Genomic DNA, 15538 nt, shown 5'->3' with positions numbered 1-15538 from the left:
TTTTCTGCAGGTGCAGACCATCACCTTCCTTCAAGACTGCATTGGGTACTTCACTCAACAGCATCACTTTATGATGGGCCCCCATGGATTGTAGAAATGGTCTGGTCTGTCCTCTTTGTTACAGTTGTGTTGCACAACTCCTCTGGTGACAGGTGTTCATACATTTCTGATACCATTCTCTCAGGCGTTGGGGTGCTACCCTGCATCTCGTCCCCTCAATCCATTCATGGCATTGGTTCACCGTCTGTGGTCCAGTCCACTTAGAACTAAAAGAAACTGTTTTTATTTTTCTCACCATGACCATGTCTCCATAATCACTTTAGAAGTCTTTGCCACATTGCAGGCAGTACTAAAATCAGAGCATCATGCCATTTCAGATCTGTTCCATCAGTTGCCTTTACTAATAATCTATTTTTTTCATTTATTTTTTTATTTTGGAGCTCATTTACTCCTCCTTGCCTCAATGGTGGAGGGTGGTATGGGGTATACATGGTATACGTTATTCCCCAAAACAATCTCTTTAGCATAAATGCAGTCACTAAGTGATCTTCTATCGCTATGTATGCCCTGGATGACCCCTAGCCTTGGAGAGATGGCTTTCCTGAAATACTGCACCCCAGTTGCTAGATTATTCTTCCCTGTTAGATACACCTCCATTCATTTTGAAAACATATCCACACACACCAGCAAATATTTAAATCCATTCACTGGGAAGCAACATGCATCTGCGCATTCATCACCCCTTGTGCAATATCAGAGGGTCCCTGCTCCAGTCTTGTAAGGGAAATGAACATACTGCGTGGGGACACAGGCATCTCATCCTGGAAGGCCCATACTCTCTTCATTATTCGGCTAACATCCATCATCAATCCACCCTCTCTGTTCATCTGGTGTTGCAGACCATTGTGCTTCCTTTACATTAGCTTGCAACAATTTTCTCTGAATGAGCTGTATTTTTTGGGGGGAATGCTTTGTTCATTAATCCCATCTGCATTGGCTGTAACATGCTTTTATTTAATGTGTGTCAGCGATGGCATCACCTTTGGCTAACTTAGCATTATCTCCTGTGTAGGCTTCACATTTTATTACCGCTATCCTGGTGTATAATAGCATTGCTTTTTACAACATCCTTACTAAAGGACCATTTTTAATAAGGTGCCCAGCTTCTGTTATGAATCTGTGATACTTCCACAGCTGGCAAAAAAAAGAACTGCAAAGCATAATGTGAGTTAGTGTAAATGTTAACAGTTTTACCCTTGACTAGTATTCATACTTTTGTTACAGCATACAGCTCATCTTATTGGGTAGATGTTCCAAGTGGCAGAGATGCACTTCAGCTATTACTATAGCATACCCTGCTCTGTAATCACTGCCTGTCAGTCTACTGGTTGCACCATCAGTGCACCACTTCTATAGTCTGCCTTTTCTAATGGTGTCTATTCTTGGCATGGTGCCGATTTCTACAATCTCTACACCAACTTACTTAGGGGTCTCATCTGTTTCTAAGAGAATGGATCTCATCAGAATAACCTATTACAGGTAATACTTTTGCCAAATTAACAGGTGGGCCGCTTGTTATGACATTACAATTAGACAACATGGTGCCATTATAACCTGGGTGCCTGCCAGCAGAAAATGTGTCGATCCAGACAACAACAACAACCGTACCAAATGCATCCGCACCAAATGTGGCACCTAGACAATTCAAGTATAGTCCAACACAATGAGAGCCATCCTCTCTACCATCACAGCTGCCGACCCCCAATCACTGCAGAAAGCAAAGTCACATAGTTGTGTCCCACAGGCCTTTCTTTTCCAGCTGTGTCAGCACACCATGTGCAACACCACTTCATTTGCAATGTTATTTTGCTCTGAAACAGAGATGTAAAGGTAGTTTGTAGTGAGGCAGTCCCCATGCTGGCACAGAACACAATGTCTCTTTCAATTTCTTGAAACAGTTTGCAAGTTCATTAGTCATAGCATCTGCATTCATGGACCCACTGATGGCAGCAGTGCAATATCCCCAGGAAGGATATCATTCCTTTCTTGGTGGGCAGGAGCTGAATGCCCTGAATCTATTTTATTCTGTCAGGTGGCATGCGGCGCATACCTTGGAATATCACAAAACCCAGGGAAGTCACCTCTTTTTGGCAGCACTGACATTTTGACAATGAGGCTTTGTATCTTCTCTTCTGGAGGTAGTTCAGCAGAGCTACAGTGTCTTTTTCACAGGCTTTCATAGGCCTCAAGTGATAGAGATGTCACAAGAAGGTCATCAGCCTACTGCAAGACAATGCTATTACCTTCCAGGCATAGGTGGTCCAAGTCTCTCTTTACTGCCTGTGCATTGACATTGGGACTCACAGTGAACGAAGTGTACTGGGTATCCCAGCATGACGGCAAAGAGGCTTTCACCCTGTGGATGGAACCACAGCTAAAACCCACTGAGGAGAGAAAAATACTCTGCCTCTACAGGTATAAATAATAATATAGTACTGGTGTCAGGCACAACAGGCTCTAAGGGAACGACACGTTCATAAGGTAATCACTTAATGAGGACAGCAAGTTCTCACTACCCTCTCTTTTTATAATGTATTTATTTATTTTATTTTAAATTTCACTTTATGGTGAGGGCATTTTTCCAAACCTCTCTGTTCCCTAGTTCTATAACCTTATCATTAGTAATGTGTACATCCATCCGTTTCCTTTTCATTTGTAACAAACTTCAGTCTAACAGCATCATTCATCATCTCTCAACACATCCACATGTGCTCTACAGGGGGTGCGTACAATGGAGAATCCTTACTGAAGCTGCAAGCAGTAAGTGCCCTGTTCGAACCTACCCTTAGGTATTTGTGAGTAGATTCCATTTATTGAAAACATATATATATTAGAGCCAATAATTATATTTATGTATATTAAAATTGTGAAATATATTCCTTTATCTCCCACATTAGTGCGATCATCTCCCACCTTAGTGGAAACATGAGATTCTCCTTGGGCGTGTTTGAAGGAGGGACGTGTTTGATACCTTCACCCTGAAACACTGGGCACGATAGCACTGATACCATACTCTTATCTACTCTCTGATATCTACGCTGCGCCCCTTGTTTTTATTCAGTAGGATAAACCCCACCCTGCATATCTGCTACAAAGGTATTATTTCCCATTAAACTGTGATATCCCCATCTTCTCCTAAAACAATATGCAATATGTCCTTTAGCTAATAATACCTAAATAGATCTGTGCGGTCCAATCTAGTTTCAGGAAGCTTTAATTAAGGCCATAATTTTATTGAAACAATTAAGTAAATTCTTCAATTTCTTAAATGTAGTTAAATTACTAATGACGATATCCTAAATATTATTAACATGAATTGAGAATTAGTTTGACCCTAATACATCATTATAGCAAAGTTTACATTACCTGTAGTGTTTTATCCTACAATGTTCGAATTAGGAAATGTAATAAATACAAAGGAATTAAGTTGTTAAACTACTCTTCAACATTACAAGCAGTTATTATATCTATGTTTTTCCTATTTAGAACAAGTGTCACTAGAGTGTGTGTTTGCGTAACACGTATTATGTGCTGTACACCAAAATAGAAGCAAATCAGCTGAAAAGGAATATGTTCCCTGTTCAATCAAATAAAGCCCTGCTTATTTATTTATTTGTATTATTACTAAAAGGGCTATAGACTAAATGTACAACTTGCATTTACACAATTATATATGCACATGTACACATCAGGAAACGCTGTGATGCTTTCATAGTCTAATGTAGGCCCCTAAAAGTGGAACTCACAGACACTTTTTTTTAAGATACTTTAAAAGTTCTGACTTATTTTAATTCTACAGATACTTCTTTTACCTAGCACTAGAGAGTCTGTGCATGTGACTCTCTGAAATCCTTTAGAGAAAATCAATGTTATCAGTTATCTGCTAACAAAACGTGTTTAAATTAAGGACTGTCACCGTGGCTAACTTCAGAAAAAAATGCTCAAAAACCCCTTGCGTGGACATTTTGCTTTCAGTAGTGCTGGTCAGTTCTAAATACAGAACTTTGCATCTGACCCTTAAACCTGTTATCTCCTGTCTGAGCAAGGCTATCCCCATGTGGCCATCACAGTTAAAGTAACTCTCGAGAAGCATGACTGAGGGGCTGACTCCGGTGGATATATTTTAAAGGTAGAATGTAACTTTTGCTGTCTTATTTTTCTTATTCCTGTGCAATGTTTTCTAGCAACTAAAGAACTTGCTCATAAATATAGTTTTCATAATGCCATTATGCGCTCAGAGTTCTTGTGCATAAAGGCTTGCAATGTAATTCACATGTCTGTACAGCTACTCTTTCCATACATTTTCATAACCTTTGTATTTGATACTGCAGCCATTAGGCCATACTATATTTTAAGTTTGTCACTAAGAGACAGTAATATTGGCGTTGTTAGATAAACTGATATTCACCCTTTTAATTTAGTGCAACAACATACTTAACCATTTGGAGATAGAAATCTTAATGTGAACATTGAAATCTGAATGCACACTTTGCAAAAGTTTATTTTAAATGCAATTTTTTATAACACTTACAGAACTTCTTTTGAAACTAAGCACAGAAGGTTTACTGAAATATAGAAATTCTGTTTCACCCTTTAGAAACAAGTAATTATTTACCCTTTAGAAATAAGTAATTATTTACTATGAGATCCACAAATGTAATTTTTAGGAAAAGCAGGAAAGGAAGTCCTGACTTTTATCCCTTTTCTTTTATCAAAAATAATCAACTTATATTTTAAAACTTTCAAGACTATTTGTCTTTAAGGCACGGGCCTGTATGTGGTATTTGATACTAATTTAAAACCTAGTTGCCACTGTCTTTACTTGTTTGGCCCTGTCTTATTTATCTAGCTGTGTTTTATGACCGGCAGGTGTCAGCTTCTACACTTCTCAGGAGAGAAAGCAGCAGCTGGTGCTGGGAGTCAGCTCAGTTCATTCTATTAAAATACAGGCATCCCATGCCAGTCAAAATCTATTGCTTTGATTTTAGCATTTTACCCATACAGCAGCCACCAATTACTCACACAATGTGAATGTTTTTAATATTTAATATCATGTATCTAAGGAGAGTGATGTAACATTTTGCACAGGAGCCTTTTTTGAAACTCTAGGCGTGTGTGTACATTTTACTGCTACTTGGAGAATTCATTTTTTTGTCTGTGAGGCATACTCTTTTCCTATTTAGTGCCCTTTCCCAGGAAAAGTTAGTTTTAACATTAACATGTTACAATTATTATTACTTTTAATTTTATATAGGTCTAGCTATTCTCAAAGGTTTCAGAGCGCTTTATTTGCTATGAGATAACATTTACAAGTGGCACATAAAACATGAGCAATCCTTAATACATCAGTTATGTACAGAAACAAACACAAAATATCTTCTATGAAACACAGGACAATTTATGAAAATTCTATTCTCTTTTTATATGCAATGCTAGGTAATTCTGCCTCACGTTTTAATTCTAATTTTTACCATTGTGGAAATATAATAATTGAATGTTCACACATCTATACTTTGGTACAGTTTCACTTTGCATAGTAGTGTGAAGCTACTTTAGCTATTTAAAATATTTTATATAATTAATTTTCTTACCATTCTCTGTAGGGCTATCTGGTGATGATTTGTTTTGAACCTTTTTCCTCCTGCCAGTTTTTAAACAGTTTTCCAGTGGGTTTACGATGATTTTCTTCTGCGATCCCCTCTCATGAAATGTGTTTTATTTATTCACAATGTGCACTTACCCTGAAAGATAAATACAAAAGGTCTCCTACCAAGAAAAAGTTGTTAGGTAGTGGATAGAATGTGTTGAAAAGAGGGAAATCAACAGTTATGGACAAGCCAGAGACATCACATAAAACCCATTTGCTTTTCTAATGTACTAATGGACTCCATTTTTTATATAAATCAAAGAAACATTTCAAGGAAACATAGAGGTCTAGTACTTAAGATCAATACCCTATTCAAATGCAGTCATTCATCCATGACATAACTAGGCATATTTCAAAATCAGTTCTCTGTGTTCCGGTGAAACAATCAAATCAGGAGCTCCACTCACTATATTCTGGGAGGGTTTCTTTTTGTGAGTAAAATCAATCCCCCATACTAGCATAGGGTCTCCTGCAATGGATTTTTATAAAAACCCCGAAGGGTCTAGCCATTTGTCAATATTTGACATAAAGTAACTTAGTTACTTATCAGTCACCGTTTTCACTACTTCTAATATGTGTAGGTACACATAAATTATTCTTTAACCCAGGCTCTCCTGCAGTGTATGCCCCATATCAATTAGTCTATTGATACGGAGCATACTTTAAAAACATTCTCTACAGTCCCCTGTCTATTTTAAATGCCAGTCAATGCCCTTTTTATTAATACTATGTGTTAAATACACATTTGAAAGACTGAAAGGTCACTTGCAGCAAGGCAAATTAGTTATTTGGCTTACATCTGACAGTCCTCCAATGTCCCACGTTTTGACACCATTCTGATGGGGAAATACTGGCACCCTCCCAGGAGCAAATGAATGAAACTCACCAAACATAGCAGGCCTGCTCAGAAACAGAGTGAAATTTATTTATTGATACCAAAAGCATGCATCATTGCTAATTAGCAAGGAAGAAGTCAGATCTCCTGCCTTAGGGGCTCTCAGACCGCTTCTTCCCAGAGTGACAGGTTTCAGGGTGCTATATACATTTAGTAATGCCATGTCAGGGGAACTAGAATAAGGCACACAGCGAAATATGGCTAACAGGGATGTGTAGCATGCAAATTATAAATTGCTAGATATGGTCAGACCAGAAAGGCTGGCTCTGCACTGTGTAAGCAACTTGCACAACCAGATAACAAAACTTATGATGACGTCAAGACAAGGAAAGTGACCTCTAAGGCTGATTCAGAATAGCTGCTGGAAGCTTGTCCAGGCAAGGTCAGATAGGAAGCCCTTTGGAACTGTGGGCCTCATGATAGTGTGAATGCATACATATGAATTTCTATGGAAATACATATTTTGCAATATACTTATTTAGGAAGGTTAATTTTTAGGTGTCTCTGGATATAGTGCATGCAATGTCACTTACCAGACATTTGTTAGTTTACAATGGGCTTAGAGCTAGCTCATTACATGCCATTAGTTGGCTTCATCATTTACTTGCTTTTCTTTGTTTATTGCATGCTGCCTTCACTTCCTCTTTCTCCTTCTCCTCCAGCTCGGTCAAAGTACTGATTCGTTTTTTCCACTGTTTTCCATTGTTTGCGCTTCCCAAGGAACTCCTTTATTAGGTCAAGCCTAGCGCAGTGTGCATGCGCTGCTCTAGGAGAAGGACTCTTGGAATCAGTTCAGACTTTCGCAAACTTGTGCCTGTGGTGTTCGATTTTCCACACATGCTATTGGCCTTTGCAAGCAGCTTTCAAAAATGAAAGCACGCAATTGGCCAAAGGCGGATGCATGTCCCACCTTTTCTGAAAATGTTTACTCCCACAGCGTTTACCTGTCATGAGCGAGCAGCGGCTTTCAGTGTGCCATCTGTTGTGGATCATGTTTCATTTCAAGACCTTGTAGCTTTCCGTACAAGGCGCGTCCCCTCCACCCTGGCCAAGAGACAGACCTCAGCACGACAAAGGTGCGCGCTTCTCTTCCAGCACTCACATTCATGACAATAAGATACTAACAAGGCGCATCCCCTCCACCCCAGCCGGGGATGGACCCCACCGCAACAAGAGTGGGCGCTTCTTTTTCCAGCACTCGCATTTCATCTATGTCAGCACTCTCTTCCTGCACCGTTATCTTTGTATAAGTAGGTTATTCTCAAGACATTTTCTGTACTCTGTAGTTGGCCTCTATAGTCGCCTCTTTTTCGGTACCATCTTAAAAATGTACTACACCTTTTAACATTAGCTTTTTTTCATCACCGTGGTGTGCACTTCCTTTCACACGTCTGCGCAGCTGTGGTGCATGCTACCTTTGACATCTCTGCATAGTCCACAGTTGTGTTGCGTGTATCCTCTCCACACATTGCTTTTGGTGCCTGCTCGATCCAGGGGCGTAACACAGGCCCTTGGTGGGGGCTTAATTTGAGCCTGTGTCTGCGGGTGCACACATGGGCACTTAATTATTAGCACTTGCTTTTTGTTCGTGCTTGCTGGTACCGACTGCTAAATTATGCCTCTGCTTAGCTGTGGTGCGTGCTACCTTTCACATCTCTGTACAGTGTACAGCTGTGGTGCGTGCTTCCTTCCCCCATTGCACAGTACACAGCTTAAAAATTTACTGCACCTTTTAACAGTCACGTTTTTTTCAGCATCATGGTGGGCGCTTCCTTTCACACCTTTGCGCAGCTGTGGTGCATGCTACCTTTGACATCTCTGCACATAGTTGTGTATATGTTTTTTCGGTTAGATATAAGGTGACTGAAATAGTTATAACACTTTTTTTATTATAACTTATACATTTCAACATGCTGCACAACATTCACAATGCTCTACAACACATATTAAAAAAATGTTAACAAATTCAATAGCTCTGTCTAAACACTTATAACGCCCCAAAGGCGAGACCTATTGGCTATGCCAATGCTTGTTTATTCTTCTTTATTTTAATTGCTTGCCCCGTCCTTGTTGCTTACACCGCCCACTTCTACATTGCTGCCTATCCCTCCCACGTTTTGTGGTTTCTCATTTCCCTCCCACCCCCTCCTGCATTGTGGTGCTTCTCCTGTGTTCCTAGCCCCTTTCCATATCCTCCTGCCATACCTCATGGGGCTTTGCCCTCCCACTCTGCTGCAGCTGTCCATGTATACCTGTTCCCACCCGCCATAAGAAAACAAGCACTGGCAAAGCCCATAGGTCTCGTCAATCAGAGGGCAATTGGTGTTGTCAATGTCTTTTAGAGACAGCGCATACACTTCTAGAGCAGAGACCTAAAAATAAGGTTTAGTTTCTTGCTTACTGCTACTTACTAATAAATTCCAGCTACAATGCTCTTAATTAATTTTTAGCAAAGAGTTGCAACTCCCCCCTTCCATGTTCACAAGGCAGGACCTTATGTAGGCGTAGAGAGGATTCGGACACGTCCTCTTAGTAGACCTGTTGGCTATAGGCAGGGTGTGTGTGGGAGGTGTGTGGATAGACCGTCAGGAGGGAAGATAACACTGACAGGATCGTACTGTAGAACATTCCAATATTAGAGTGCTTCAGTCGACAGTCATGTGTGAAGGTGTCATGCCTGCTGCGTTAAGGGCTGCAGCGGTAGACTATAAAACTGTCCCAATCAAGAAGCAGGATGCTTCACGTTCTAGCGTTTCAGGATTTGGTTAGCCTTCACTTCCGGGGCACTTACCTGTACACTTCCTGTTTCTGCAGCGGAATCCATGCGTTCCTCTCTGGCTTTGTCACGGCTCCCTTGCGCAGACTCCTAAATCCTCGTCCTGTTCCTGTGGCCAGACCCCGGCATTCATCTCCCGCTTAATCACGGCTACCTCACGTAGACTCCTAAATCTTTGTCAGGGCCCTTCAAAGTTCTTCTGCTCTGCAAGACAAAGAAAGGGAACCACAGGGGGTGGAGCTTGCCCGCTCACCAAGGTGGCCGCGTGTTAGTTGAGCTCCGCTATGCCATAGCACTATTCTACAATATCCTGACACACCGTGCAGCCTGATACGCATGAATTGGAGTGCCTACAGTGTCGGAGGTTCTCTGCTATCGATCATCGCTGCTCTGCGTCGAATCCAAGGCCAAACGACTGAGATATGCATGCTGAGAGGGGACACTGTCCAGAGCCCCCCTGCGTACTGCAGTGAGAAGCGTTGACCCTCTGTGAAGTGCTCCGGCGAAGAGAGGAGCGCCCGTTTGTCTGACCGCTCGGCAGACATTGCTGGTCTGCGCTGGTGAACGAGGAGAGCGGGCGACTCGGGAGTCCTGATCAACTCCCTCTGCTCTAAGCAGAAGACCCGCTGGGACTGCACTAGGGCATGGTGGTGCCTGAAAACAAAGTCTGGAAGACCCCACCAGAGCGGAAGTGAAAGGCGCAGCGGGCCGCAATCTCGCTGCAGGGCGCTCTGACGGCGGAGGCCTGGAGCTCTACTGACCAAGCCGGTGAGGAGCGGGAAAGATCTGCGCAGCCCCCTGAAGGTGACTTACATCGGCCTCTGCTATTGGTTTCTGCAGTGTAACCGGGCCGCTCTGGAGCACTAAGTATCATAAACCTTTTGGGCGCGAGGTGCTAGCAGCGGCACTGCATGGGGTCCGGGGCTGCCCGTCAATTCGGACCCATTGCGCCTGGAGGTTGGGAAGTCCTCTGAGGGACTGTGGTGTGCCAGGGAGCAACTAACAGTCCAGAGTGCATTATACGGGCCTGGAACCCAGAACATACACAGGGGGTCCAAACCCCCTTGTTGATCTATTGTGTAGACCGCATGTCTAAACGCCTGGATAAACATACTAGGAGGATCGACATGACGGAGAGACAAATCACTGAGGTCGTGGAGGCGCACAAGGAGACTGGTGCCATACACAAGCAGATGGGCAAGGCCCTTATGCAACTGCAAAACAAAACAGAAGACCTTGAAGCTAGGTCTAGGAGAAGCAATATACGTATTACGGGTCTACCCGAGTCTACATCCACTGGGAATATGGAACTATTCACCGAAACACTGCTGGTCTCACTTCTGGGTCGTGGCATTTTCTCCACCATGTTTGTAATCAAGCAGGCGCATTGCTCGCTGGGCCCGCAAGCTCCTCCTGGTGCTCCCCCGCGCCCGATTATTGACAAGTTTTTAAATTATAGGAACAGAGATGTGGCCCTGCGAAAAGCCAGAGACTTGGGGACTTTACAATATGAGTGCTCCACACTATCATTGTTTCCCGACTTCACAGCCAAAGTTCAGGAGGCGCGGAGACAGTTTGCCCCCTTAAAGCATTCACTACGGGTTCGAGAACTAGACTAAGGCATGCTCTACCCTGCTCGACTGCGAGCCACTATGAACGGTATCTTAGGGATTTTTTAGGATCCCAAGTCCTTGTAAAAAATGCGTAAAGACTATACCAAGGTGCAACAACACATAACTGCGGTGTATCAGTTGCAGGGAGCTGAGGGAGGCACCATGGATGACAATGACTAGGCACGCATCGCATGCTTTGCAAACAGGACATAACTATGCTGAGGGGGCAGGTTGAGGTTTTAAAAAAATATCTTATTCAAGCTGCTTAGGGCATGCAGAAGCTCGACAATCAGACTGGGAGATGCATTGGATAGCTCTGAGTTGAAAGACACTGAGTGGGTTGTTTCCCAGAAATATTCACCCCTAAGGCTATTTACAAGAGTTGGCGTATTGTGACTGTGCACCCCTTAATACAGGAGCATAGAGGATAGGATTGCCCAAGTGTTGGGTCTGTGCAGTTAAAGTGGTTGCGATTTTACTGAGGGTGTGAGTGTGTCAACTTTTCAAGAGAGTCATGTTATCTTATAGAAATAAGGGGACAATCGCAGCACTATGTTTATTGACTTTTCTTGTCTTAGAAATGAAGAGGGAAAATTAATTGCTAGGTATGCTGTACACACGCTACATGAGATAGCAGAGAATCAGTTTATCCCCAAGGACGCTCTGCTCAGTTTTATGAATTAATTGATCTCACTCTAACTTGTATTTGAGCTACTGAGAAAAGTAAAACATATTAACGATTTCAAAATATTGCTTTGGGGTTGCTTATGATTTTGTGTTATAGAAAGGTATCTTCACTTTAACAGGTACTCCGATAAAGAATGGATATTAAGAAAGAGGGTTGCTTGAAGCTCTTCAACTGCCTAACAGAAGTAACTATTGTTAAACACCAATTCACTCAGGATAAAGTGTGCCATGGAAATGCCGTTGCTGTTAATGCTGCTAAAAATTATACTCTATCTCCGAGTTCTTTTCGTACATAGTCTGTCTCTGAAAATGCTAAACCACTCAATCTCTCTCTGCATAATCGTGCTGCTTGCTGTGCAAGAGCAAGCCTGGAAAGTGAAAATGAATGTTGGGCTCAGTATGGCTGTGTAAGGTGCCATGAATATCGAACCGACAAAATTGGTGGGACAAAATATTGAGGACAAAATAGCGGGAAAAAAATATTGACAGGTAAGTAAGTCTCGATTCTACACGTAACGCCACATATATTTACCTATGTGGTACATATCGCTTCATGGTAAGTAGATGTGGAGTTAGGGATAGTAAATCTATATTTCCCTATATGCATTTACCTTTCGATAATTTATCCCTCAATAGTCTATCCGTGTTATTCTTGTATCTCGATATTGTTGATGCCAATATTCAGTAGTAAATCCATTCATGTGGTCTGTACAGGGAAAACAATGGTAAAATGGTTGCTCCTATGATCCTATTACCCTGTTTAGCATGTTTGTATCAAGGTATTGCATACGCTAGCGCCCACTGATTTTCACCATATTTCCCCTCCAAAGCTCAACAGTATTGTCATACACCTGTTAAGCCTACAACGGTGGTCCGAGCATCAACACCACTTGTGCTGCCATTCTTCTCCTTGGGGCCCATTGTACATGTTTAAATGATTTTATTGAGATGACCAGACGTTGCTCTTATTTTTACATTTTGTGCATAGTTAATAGGTTTTTGAGGTGGTTGGAATCCAACCCAGGTGTCCGAGCAGATGCTTTTACTTGCAAAAAGAATGATCCAAGACTTTGTCCCCAGGTTTGTTATCCCATTTAAGATCGGAAGTGACAAAGTAACTCGTTTTGTGTTGTGAGTGGTCCAGGACTTCTGCAAGGCCATAAGGGTCTGGCAAAAAAATTGTTGTGCTCATCAGCTTAAATCTTTTAGAAGGATGAAGTGGTTTACTAGGATCCCGAAAAATAAGATCTCAAAAATGTGTGAACAAATGGCCTGATGCTCTGTCTTTAGCCCTAATTTCAATGAAAACCATTCCTAACCAAAAGACTAAGCTGAGCCAACGTGTAATAAACATGGGTAGGCCCATGATTCTCCCATCTACACAGCAAATGTCTCGTCTCCAACTTTTCTTGATTTGCATCTGTCAGATGATGTGACTCTAGAATATTGCAAACAACAAATTCACTCTCTCAAAGCTTTAGTTCCCAAATACAAGCTGCTTTGACCACTAGACCATCCGAATTCACCACAGTGGGCAGACTTGGTCCCTCATTAATTTTGCAGACAGACATTTTTCTGCCTGCACTGCAGCTCCTAATTAAACAGCTCTGCAGTGGGAGGTGTCAAATGCTAGTATGCATACTGCGGAGTGTAGCAGAAGAAAGGGGGGTGTACCCCCATAAAAACAAAAAGAAAAACGTAAACCACTGCAGGGCAAACACCAGCGTCGAGTATATGTCGAAGATTTCCCCGAAGTGAAATGTCTGTAAATTAGTGATAAGTGCTTGTCCCCAATAAGGACTACCAGTGTGCCCCACCTGGGCTCTAATAAAGCCCTTATGGTTGCTGTGATGGGAATAAGAACCCAGAGATGAGAACCATTTGTGATTTAAAAATGTTTACGAAATCTCAGGAATTTTCTACCAATGATTGATAATCAAATGTAAGCTAGTTTGTTCATATATAATACCATTGCAAGCCAAGTTATGTCTCACATTGCTAATAAAGTGCACAAAAACACTAAAATCAGAGAACCTAGGTCTTCTTGCTGAACATTCATTCAGTTCGTCCATGAAAGGTGGGTATTTCTATGTTCAGGCACCTTTGCTATTGAGTCGTGTTGCTTTTTTGTTTGTGCAGAGATCAAAAACTTGCTACTCAGTTAATGAATTAAGTTCTTTCCCTGCCTATATTTTCTTTCTTTGTTCCCCCTAGTATATTGATCTGTGCTTTGAGATTTCTCACCATGTGCTAGTGCAAAACAAGTGTTTTCCCTACTGCCACTCCTCTAACACTCTCCCATGTCAGTTACATCCAACAGATCTCATCACAACCAAACCCTGCTTTTGAGAACGTTGACTATTACTTATGGAAAAGAATAAAAATCGCTACTGCACACAGCAATATCACACATGACTTCACCATGCATACAGTGAGTACTTTTACAGTGCATTCACATCAAAACAATTACATTTGCAATTACCATACAAACCACAACCACACATTTCATGTATATTCGGGCACACACACATACATCCTTTAATACATTTTGTGCCCAAGAGACCTGGTGCCCTACGGATGGGTGAACCTTAAAACAGGCGTTAACAAGGAACTCATTCTGAAGAAAGTTGTTGGTATCGCAGATCTTTCTGTCTAAAAGGCACCGAATCGTGTAAATCAAACAGTGTCATTCATTTACAATTTGTAAGAACAATAGTAGCAGAGCCAGTATTTTGTCAGGAACTCCGGTTCACCTGAACTGAATTTTTATCAAACAAACATTATTTAGAAAAAACAGTGTTGAGTGTTTTTTAAGTACAGAAGGAAGGTGTAAATAAAAAATAGGGAGACCCCAGGTGTGTGATCAAACCAAAACAATTATCACAAAGAAAAAGGTGAAATAGGAAATAAACATGTGAAGAGTATTGGTTGATTCATTAAAGAGACAGCAATTTCTACTCATAATGAGGATACAGAGAATTAATCATTGTATCACAGTTTAAAGAACATTCGGTGACATGCATCAACAAAACGTCTTGCGATTCCTTATTAGCGATTTTTAAGGAATCGCAAATAAGGAATCGAAAAACGGGATGCATGATTGAAAGTGCATAATATTTGCGAATCGGTAAAAATCGCAATTTTTACCGAATCGCAAATATTATGCGATTTCCAATTTGTGATATCGCAATTCCCATTGATTCCTATGGGCCAAAGGCCCATAGGAATCAATGGGAATTGCGAATTCGCAAAATGTTGATGCATTCCATGGGTGCAGGGGGGGTCCAAAGGACCCCCCCTGCACCCCTGAAATGTATTTTGAAGTGCATGTTTCAAACACACATGTCCTTAGGACTTGTGTGTCTGTAACATGACAGTGTTTTTAAATGCAAATTAGAGCATTTTAACACATTTTCGCAAATTACCACGAGGTTCAACCTCGTGGTAATTTGCACCCCCTAATTACGAATTTGCAATTTTAAAATTAATCATGCATTGCTTTTAAGGAATCGCAAATTAGCGATTCCTTAAAAGCAATCGCATTTTTGGAATTCGCTAAAAATAGCGATTTTACCAAAAATGCTTGATGCATCCCAAAAACCTATTTAGGAATCACAAACGGCTGAATTTTGAGATTCGCACCGTTTGCACTTCCTAAATAGGTTGATGCATGTGCCTGATTGTCTTCGTAAGTGTGTCAACAACGTTTCGATTCTTAGAAGGATAAAAGCGTCTCATCTGGCCTGAAATTGTCTGGTGTTGGCTGAGAGTGTTAAGGTGCTGCTCAACATAAACATAATACAACCATCGAGGGTATTGGAATGTATCCTGCTCATGGAGCTACCATCTGTACTGAGTAG

Source organism: Lissotriton vulgaris, chromosome 3_1, assembly GCF_964263255.1.
Source record: "Lissotriton vulgaris chromosome 3_1, aLisVul1.2, whole genome shotgun sequence".
Lineage (NCBI taxonomy): Eukaryota > Metazoa > Chordata > Amphibia > Caudata > Salamandridae > Lissotriton > Lissotriton vulgaris.
This window is presented reverse-complemented; position numbering follows the sequence as displayed.